This window comes from Macaca mulatta, chromosome 17 (genome assembly GCF_049350105.2).
Source record: "Macaca mulatta isolate MMU2019108-1 chromosome 17, T2T-MMU8v2.0, whole genome shotgun sequence".
Lineage (NCBI taxonomy): Eukaryota > Metazoa > Chordata > Mammalia > Primates > Cercopithecidae > Macaca > Macaca mulatta.
The window spans coordinates 1,005,717-1,014,932 of record NC_133422.1 but is presented as its reverse complement, the minus strand read 5'-3'; the positions used below and the strand labels follow the sequence as shown (position 1 = coordinate 1,014,932).

Sequence of the window (9,216 nt, the reverse complement as noted above, 5' to 3'; positions counted from 1 at the left end):
TAACTTCAGAGAAATAAAGACAAATATCAAAGACATAAAAGAAGAACAGATTGATTAGAGACCAAGAACGAGCTCTTGGGAACTAAAAAGATAATGCCTGCACCTAAAAGTTTAATATAAAACCTGAGTGAAAAAGTCAATGAAACTTTCCAAAAAGTGGAATGAAAAGAGACATGGATGATAGGATATCAACAATACCAGCGGGTCCATTGAGGAGATCAATATCCAACCTATAGGGATTGGAGAACAGCGTGGGGAAATGGTTAAAGAAGTAATGGAATAACACGTCCCAGAACTGAAGGCCACAAGTCTCTAGGTTGAAAGCTTTGAGAGTGATGAGTACGATAAATGAAAACAATCTATATCAAGGAACATCATCATTAAATGTACAATACTGGGTACACAGAAATGATCCTAACTGCTTCTAGAAAAAAAGAGTGGGGGGATCGCTCAGACAGGCTTGAGAGTCAGGACAGCATTAGACTCACACAGGAACACTGGAAGCAGGTAAGTAAAGCACTGATGACTTCAAAATGCACGGCTAGTTTTTATCCTAGAACTTTATGCCCTCTCATACTTTCAATCAAGTAGAAGAGGAACATTTTCATACAGCAAGAATTCAAAATGTTTCCAAGAGTAAATCACGAAAAAGGAAGATACAGCATTTGACAAAAATGCACTCCAATACAGAAAAGTGACAAAGAGAACTCCCAAGGTGACAGCTGTCTGTCAGGTTTGGAGAGCTGCCAGTCCAGACTGCAGGAGAAGGCGGACGGCATTTGCACTCCTGGAAAACAGCCTGCTGTTTGACAGATCCACTGTAGAAAATAGAAAGGAAAAAAACCCTGTAGTTTCAAAGAAATCAAAGCAAATGAAAGAAATAAGGTAAGCCGTGTGCGGTGGCTCACATCTGTGATCCCAGCACTTTGGGAGGCTGAGGCAGGTGGATTATCTGAGGTCAGGAGTTCGAGACCAGCCTGACGAACATGGAGAAACTCTGTCTCTACTAAAAATACAAAAAAATTAGCCAGGTGTGGTGGTGGGTGCCTGTAATCCCAGCTACTTGGGAGGCTGAGGCAGGAGGATCCCTTGAACCTGGGAAGCGGAGGTCGTGGTGAGCTGAGATCATGACATTGCACTCCAGCCTGGGCAACAGAGCAAGACATACTGTCTCAAAAAATAAATAAATAAATAAATAAATAAATAAAAGATAAAAGAAATAAGGTAAAAAGTCCAAGAGGAAACAAATTTTGTACAAATAAGAAACAAGAAACTATAATCACAATCTATGATTTGGCTCAAAGACTACTTTAGCAGTCAATAATAATTACACTGACAATTGACTTAACTAAAAATTGTGATAGAACTACATAGGGAAATAGAACTTGGGGCAGAGAATGTAAGAGAATGACCACAATATGACCATATGGTCAGAACAGGTGGTTCCAGTAGGTACCATACGGTCAGAACAGGTGGTTCCAGTAAGTACCATACGGTCAGAACAGGTGGTTCCAGCAGGTACCATACGGTCAGAACAGGTGGTTCCAGTAGGTACCATACGGTCAGAACAGGTGGTTCCAGTAGGTACCATACGGTCAGAACAGGTGGTTCCAGTAGGTACCATACGGTCAGAAGCAGGTGGTTCCAGTAGGTACCATACGGTCAGAACAGGTGGTTCCAGTAGGTACCATATGGTCAGAACAGGTGGTTCCAGTAGGTACCATACGGTCAGAACAGGTGGTTCCAGTAGGTACCATATGGTCAGAACAGGTGGTTCCAGTAGGTACCATATGGTCAGAGCAGGTGGTTCCAGTAGGTACCATATGGTCAGAACAGTGAGGCAGGGGACTACAGCAGTGAGGCGGCTGAGCCATGGGCAGTGCTGGACACACCTTAGGTATTGCCGACTCCGATCCCTAAGGAATGCCGTGTTCTCTCCATTGCCCAAGCGTCACATGACACAGAAGGGAGAGATGAAGACTACTTGCATGAGTCCTAGAATTCAGCAAGATGCTTGTCAGTGCAAAGGTTCATGCCAAACTTGATGACTACCCTCCCATGCCTGTGCCTGTAGCCATTACCACATGTAGCTACTGAGCATGTAAAATGTGGCAGGTGTGACTGAAGAACTGAATTTTTAATTCAATTAAGTAATTAATATTTTTGAGACGGAGTCTCACTCTGTCATCCAGGCTGGAGTGCCGTGGCGTGATCTCGGCTCACTGCAACCTTTGCCTCCCGCGTTCCAGCGATGCTCCTGCCTCAGCCTCCCGAGTAGCTGGGACTACAGACTGGAGTGCCATCACACCTGGCTAATTTTTGTATTTTTTAGTAGAGACAGGGTTTCACCATATTGGCCAGGGAGGTCTCTAACTCCTGACCTCGTGATCCACCTGCCTCGGCCTCCCAAAGTGCTGGGATTACAGGTGTGAGCCACCACGCCTGGCCTTTGTTTGTTTATTTTGAGATGGAGTCTGGCTCCGTCAGTCACCCAGGCTGGAGCGCAATCTTGGCTCACTGCAACCTCTGCCTCCCGGGTTCAAGTGATTCTCCTACCTCAGCCTCCTGAGTAGCTGGGATCACAGGCGCGTGCCACCACGCCAGGCTAATTTTTGTATTTTTAGTAGAGACGGGGCTTCACCATGTTGACCAGGCTGGTCTTAAACTCCTGACTACAAAAGGTCCACCCACCTTGGCCTCCCAAAGTGCTGGAATTACAGACGTGAGCCACCGTGCCTGGCTTGAATTTTGAATTTTAACTTTTAATAGTTGCCATTGAAATTGAAATTGAAACCCACTTCCACTTCTAGGAAGATAGAGTGCGTGTACTGCTCCTATTTCTCCCGCTAAGTACCTAAAACTCCCGGATATTACAGAGTGCGTGTACTGCTCCTATTTCTCCCGCTAAGTACCTAAAACTCCTGGATATTACACGTAAAACTCCCGGATATTACACGTAAAACTCCCGGATATTACAGAGTGCGTGTACTGCTCCTATTTCTCCCGCTAAGTACCTAAAACTCCTGGATATTACACGTAAAACTCCCGGATATTACACGTAAAACTCCCGGATATTACACGTAAAACTCCCGGATATTACACGTAAAACTCCCGGATATTTCACGTAAAACTCCAGGATATTACACGTAGAACTCCTGGATATTACACGTAAAACTCCTGGATATTTCACGTAAAACTCCAGGATATTACACGTAAAACTCCAGGATATTACACCTAAAACTCCTGGATATTACACCTAAAACTCCCGGATATTACAGATAAAACTCCCGCATATTACACCTAAAACTCCCGCATATTACACCTAAAACTCCCGGATAGTACAGATAAAACTCCCGGATATTACAGATAAAACTCCCGGATATTACACGTAAAACTCCCGGCTATTACACCTAAAACTCCCGGATATTACACGTAGAACTCCCGGATATTACACGTAGAACTCCCGGATATTACACGTAGAACTCCCGGATATTACACGTAGAACTCCTGGATATTACAGATAAAACTCCTGGATATTACACATAACACTCCTGGATATTACACATAACACTCCTGGATATTACACATAAAACTCCTGGATATTACACGTAGAATTCCTGGATATTACACACAAAACGAAGGTCTCGCTGAAAGGTGGAGAGAAGGCAGACCCTTTAGGAACCTCAGTAGCTAAGGAATTACACGGTAGAGAGTTTTCCCTCTAGAACACTCTCCACCGTGTAATTTCTTTTTGCCTCAGTATCCCAGACTTGGAATAGAGAAACTGGAAAATCAGAGATAGCAACAAGCAGACAAAAAAAAAAAAAAGTCCCCATGAAAGACTGCTTTCTCGGCCGGGCGCGGTGGCTCAAGCCTGTAATCCCAGCACTTTGGGAGGCCGAGACGGGTGGATCACGAGGTCAGGAGATCGAGACCATCCTGGTTAACACGGTGAAACCCCGTCTCTACTAAAAAATACAGAAAAACTAGCCGGGCGAGGTGGCGGGCGCCTGTAGTCCCAGCTACTCGGGAGGCTGAGGCAGGAGAATGGCCTGAACCCGGGAGGCGGAGCTTGCAGTGAGCTGAGATCCGGCCATTGCACTCCAGCAAGGGAGACAGAGTGAGACTCCGTCTCAAAAAAAAAAAAAAAAGAAAGACTGCTTTCTCTAGCCAAAGGATGAGGAAAAACGTAGACTAGCCAGGCAGCTCTTGGACAATTACTACTGTACTCCAGGCAATCACCACAGAGAAAACTGTGGCTCCACCCAACCTGTGCCAGCAATGACTGAGTGAGGAGCCTAGGATTCCATCCTTGTAAGGCTGCAATAAAGCACCCCGATGTTCCTGCCTAAGTGAAGTCAGAGAACTCCCGGTAGGGAGCTGGGATTTTCCCCCCCGTTGGCTGGTGATACCTTTCCTGCCCCGTGGGGAGCCTGGACTTCTAGTCTACCAGGCAGTTATGAGATGCCCCTCCCACTCCCGGGTAGGGCAGCAGCAGAGGAGGCCTGGGAGACTCAGGACTTCACTGACCATTGCCCAGTGGCAATGAGGCCACCCCGTGGGGTGAACACAGCACGGAAAGCAGGCACTCCCACCCTGGCTTAGCAGGAACAAGCAGCCTCCCCTGGCCCTGAACGTCCAAAGAGGCTGAGTGGGGACTTTACCTTCCTAGGGAATAATGAGGCAGCATGTCCACCTTCCCTGCCAAAGCCATGTCAACAAAAGTCAGCTACAACAAAAGATCAAAAATATCCAGGTTTCCATCAAGGATCATTCATCACACCAAGAACTAGGAAGATCTCAAAACTAAGTTAAAAAAAAAATACCCAGTAGAAGCCAACACTGAGATGACAGAGATGTTAGAATTATCTAAAATCTAAAATCAGCCATAACAGGAAGGCTTTGATAAGCAATTACAAACACTCCTGAAACAGAAGATAAAAAGCATCAGCAAAGAAACAGAAACTAGAAGGAGGAAGAAATGGAAATTTTACTTTACTTTTTTTTTTTTTTTTTTGAGAAAGGGTCTCACTCTGTTGCCCAGTCTGGAGTACAGTGTTGCAATCACAGCTCATTGCAGCCTTGAACTCCTGGGCTCAAGCAATCCCTCTGTAACCGAGTACCTCAGTTAAAAAAATGTATTTTAATCACTCACTTTCTTTGTCTTCCTTCCTTCCCCTCTCACCACTTCATTCCTTCCCTCTCTACACTCCCCTCTGGCAGTGCATGCTTATCTAATTACATTCTTGCTTAAGAAGCCCCAGAGGCTAATCTCAAACAAACCAGGCATGAAGCCCCCACTGCAGAATCCTCCCAGTTAGGGGGAGTCATGACAATTAGTCCACCACCACCAGGCTGAAGTCAAGATAACGCCAATCAGACCTTTGGACAGGTGATTACCCAAGATAGCCACCAGAACAAGACACACAGGACCCCTGCACCCTGCACCATTCCCACATGTTTCCCATACCAAGTTTCCCTTTGAAAACCCAGTGGTAAATTTTAAAATGTAAGCCGGTACTTTAGAATGCTATTGCCATCTTCTTTGTTTGCTGGCTCTCCAGTTAAAACTGCTTTTCCTCCCACCTATCCCGACTCTTGTATTCTGGCTTTTTTTTTTTTTTTTTTTTTTTTTTGGAGAGTCTTACTCTGTCGCCTAGGCTGGACTGCCGTGGTGCCATCTTGGCTCACTGCAACCTCTGCCTCCTGGGTCAAGCAATTCTCGTGCCTCAGCCTCCCAGGTAACTGGGATTACAGGTGCGCACCACCACGCCTAGCTGTTTTGTATTTTTAGTAGAGATGGGGTTTCATCATGTTGGCCAGGCTGGTCTTGAATTCTTGACCTCAAGTAATCTGCTCGCCACAGCCTCCCAAAGTACCGGGATTACTGGCATGTGCCACCACACTTGGCTTCAAAAATGGAAACTTTAGAACTAAAAGATGGCCGGGCATGGTGGCTCATGCCTGTAATTCCAGAACTTTGGGAGACTGAGGTGGGCGGATCACCTGAGGTCAGGAGTTTGAGATCAGTCTGACGAATGTGATGAAAGCCCAACTCTACTAAAAATAAAGAAATTAGCCAGTGTGGTGGCATGTGCCTGTAGTCCCAGCTACTCAGGAGGCTGAGACGGGAGAATCACTTGAACCCGGGAGGTGGAGGTTGTGGTCCCAGCTACTCGGGAGGCTGAGACGGGAGAATTGCTTGAACCCGGGAGGTGGAGGTTGCGGTGAGCTGAGATCGCGCCACTGCATTGCAGCCTGGGCACCAAGAACGAAACTCCATCTCAAAAAATAAAAACAAGAAACAAAACAAAACAAAAACTAAAAAACTGAAATGAAAAGCTCAGTGAATGGGTTTAAGAGCAGAATAAAAGGGTCCGAGGAAAGAATTAGTGAACTGGAAGCTAGAACAATAGAAATTATCCAATGTAAACAACTGAGAAAAATGGAGGGGGATGTGGAGGTGGGAGAGCCCGAGCCTTAAGAATTATAACAAAAGATCTAGTATTTGTATCAGTAGAGTTGTGGAAGTAGAGTTCGAAAGGAAAGATGTGAATGAAAAAGTTCTGGATGAAATAATGCCTGAAAACTCCCCAGATTCCAAATTTGGCCATAAAAATAAACCTACAGATTCAAGAAGCTGAGTGAACCAAAAACAGTAAAAACCCAAATAAATCTAAGCCAAGAATCTCCTAATTAAACTTCTGAAAAGTAAGCAAAGAGAAAAGCTTGAAAGCAGCCAGAGAAGACACCGTATCTATCCACAGGGGAAAATCATTAGAATGGCTACAGATTCGCTTGAGAAACCACGGAGAGCAGGAGGAAGCAGCACAGCATTTTTCAAGTGCTGAAAGAAAACTATCAACCTAGAATCCTGTAGCCAGTGGAAATACCTTTCAGGAAGAGAGGGGACATGAAGACATTTTCAGGTGAAGGAAACCTAAGGGAACATCACCAATAGACCTCCCCTAAAAGAACGGCTAAAGGAGGGTCTCTAAAAAGAAAGAAAAAGACAAAAAGAAAAAGCCTTAGCACATCAGGAAGAAAAGAAAGAACATGGTAAGTAAAAATATCAGTAAATATGACAGACTTTCCTTCTCTTGAGTTTTCTGAAACGTTTGATAGTCAAAACAAAAAAATTTTAAGTGTCTGATGTGAACTGAAAAGAACAACACTGACATTTGAGTGGTTTTCACTCTGTAACAACAGCCTCCAATCACTTTGTACTTTTTAAGCATGATGATTGGGTTTTCACACTCATGTGGGATGTGTCTCCCTCAAACTGTTACATTGGCACATTACTCATCTGATGTGAACTTAGGAAAAAACTCACAATAACCTGTATGCTTTTCATCCCAGTGTCCAATAAGATTTTTCTTTTCTAAGGTGAATAAGCTCATTTTGTCCACTCAATGTAGGCTTCTGTTGGAAATGGAAAATGCTCCTGTAAAGGAAAAGCTTTTTTACTGATGGAAAAAGATGTAATGGGATTAATAATACCAGCATAAGGATCACTTGAGCCCAGGAGTTCAAGACCAGCCTGGGCCACATAGGGAGACCCTGTCTCTACAAAAAATAAAAAATAAAAAAATTAGCCAGGCATGGTGGTGTGCACCTGTGTCCCAGCTACCCAGCTACTTGAGAGGCTGAGGTGGGAGGATCACTTGAGTCCAGGAGGTCAAGGCTGCAGTAAGCCATGTTCACGCTACTGCACTGCAGCCTGGGCGACAGAACAAGAACCTGTCCCAAAAAAACCCCAAAAAATAAAAAAACCAAAAAACAAAACCACAAAAACCTAGCATAGTACTGCTTACAAATATTGACTTAATATCAAAGATCTTTTTGATTATGCTTTTTTTTTTTTCCCGAGACAGAGTCTCGCTCTGTAGCCCAGGTTGGAGTGCAATGGCACAATCTCGGCTCATTGCACCCTCTGCCTCCCAGGTTCAAGCACTTCTCCTGCCTCAGCCTCTCGAGGAGCTGGGATTACAGGCATGAGCCACCATGCCCCAGCTAATTTTTGTATTTTAATAGAGATGGGGTTTCACCATATTGGCCAGGCTAGTCTTGAACACCTGGGTTCAGGCGAACACCCAAAGTGCTGCAATTAGAGGCATGAGCTGTGGCCTTCCCTGCTTTTACAAGGCAATAAATTAGCCTGTTCTTTTTTTTTTTTTTTTTTTTTTTTTTTGAGACGGAGTCTCGCTCTGTCGCCCAGGCTGGAGTGCAGTGGCCGGATCTCAGCTCACTGCAAGCTCCGCCTCCCGGGTTCACGCCATTCTCCCGCCTCAGCCTCCCGAGTAGCTGGGACTACAGGCGCCCGCCACCTCGCCCGGCTAGTTTTTTGTATTTTTTTTGTAGAGACGGGGTTTCACCGTGTTAGCCAGGATGGTCTCGATCTCCCGACCTCGTGATCTGCCCGTCTCGGCCTCCCAAAGTGCTGGGATTACAGGCTTGAGCCACCGCGCCCGGCCAAATTAGCCTGTTCTTTAGTGGAGTGGTCCCCAACCTTTTTGGCACCAGGGACCAGTTTCATGGAAGACAGTTTTTCCATGGACAGGGGAGAGATGGTTTCAGGATGAAACTCTTCCACTTCAGATCATGTGTCAGACTCTCATGAGTGCACAACCTGATCCCTCATATGTGCAGTTCACAATAGGGTTCAGCTTCTATGACAACCTAATGCCACTGCTGATCTGGCAGGAGGTGGAACTCAGGCAGTAATGCTCACTCGCCCACCACTCTCCTCTTGCTGTGCAGACCCGTTCCTAACAGGCCATGGACTGGTACCAGTCAGCAGCCCGGGCGCTGGGGACCCCTGCTTTAATGGATGCTGGACTAAGACAAAGATTCCTGGATCAGAGACAAAGGACTTTATTTTTCATAGCACAGCAAGCATCATAACACATGTTTGCATCAGTTTCCCCTTGTTCCCAAGTCCCACTGGGGCAAGGGGGAAGACCCAGATGGTTCTGCTGAGGTATACCAAGCTTGGGGAATCTGTCTTTTTTATATCAAGCAGCAAGCAAACTTGCTCTTTGTCTTGGAGAGAGACATCATCTTACCCCTTAAAGTTGCTCCCTACAAATCCAATCCTGAGAAATGGCTCAGATAAAGAGCAGTCAGGCCTTGCCTTCTTGGCACATTCAGCAAAGTGTGCAGGAGGGAGCCGTGCAGAAACTGTTCACATCTGCACAGGGCAATGTGGCAATCAAC

The 9,216-nt window shown here is 45.5% G+C and overlaps 1 pseudogene; it reads left to right on the top strand.

Annotated features, from left to right (window-relative positions):
* Positions 1 to 7,215: 7,215 nt before the first annotated feature.
* Positions 7,216 to 7,312, top strand: LOC114673633 (small nucleolar RNA U13; annotated as a pseudogene).
* The last annotated feature ends 1,904 nt before the right edge of the window (positions 7,313 to 9,216 follow it).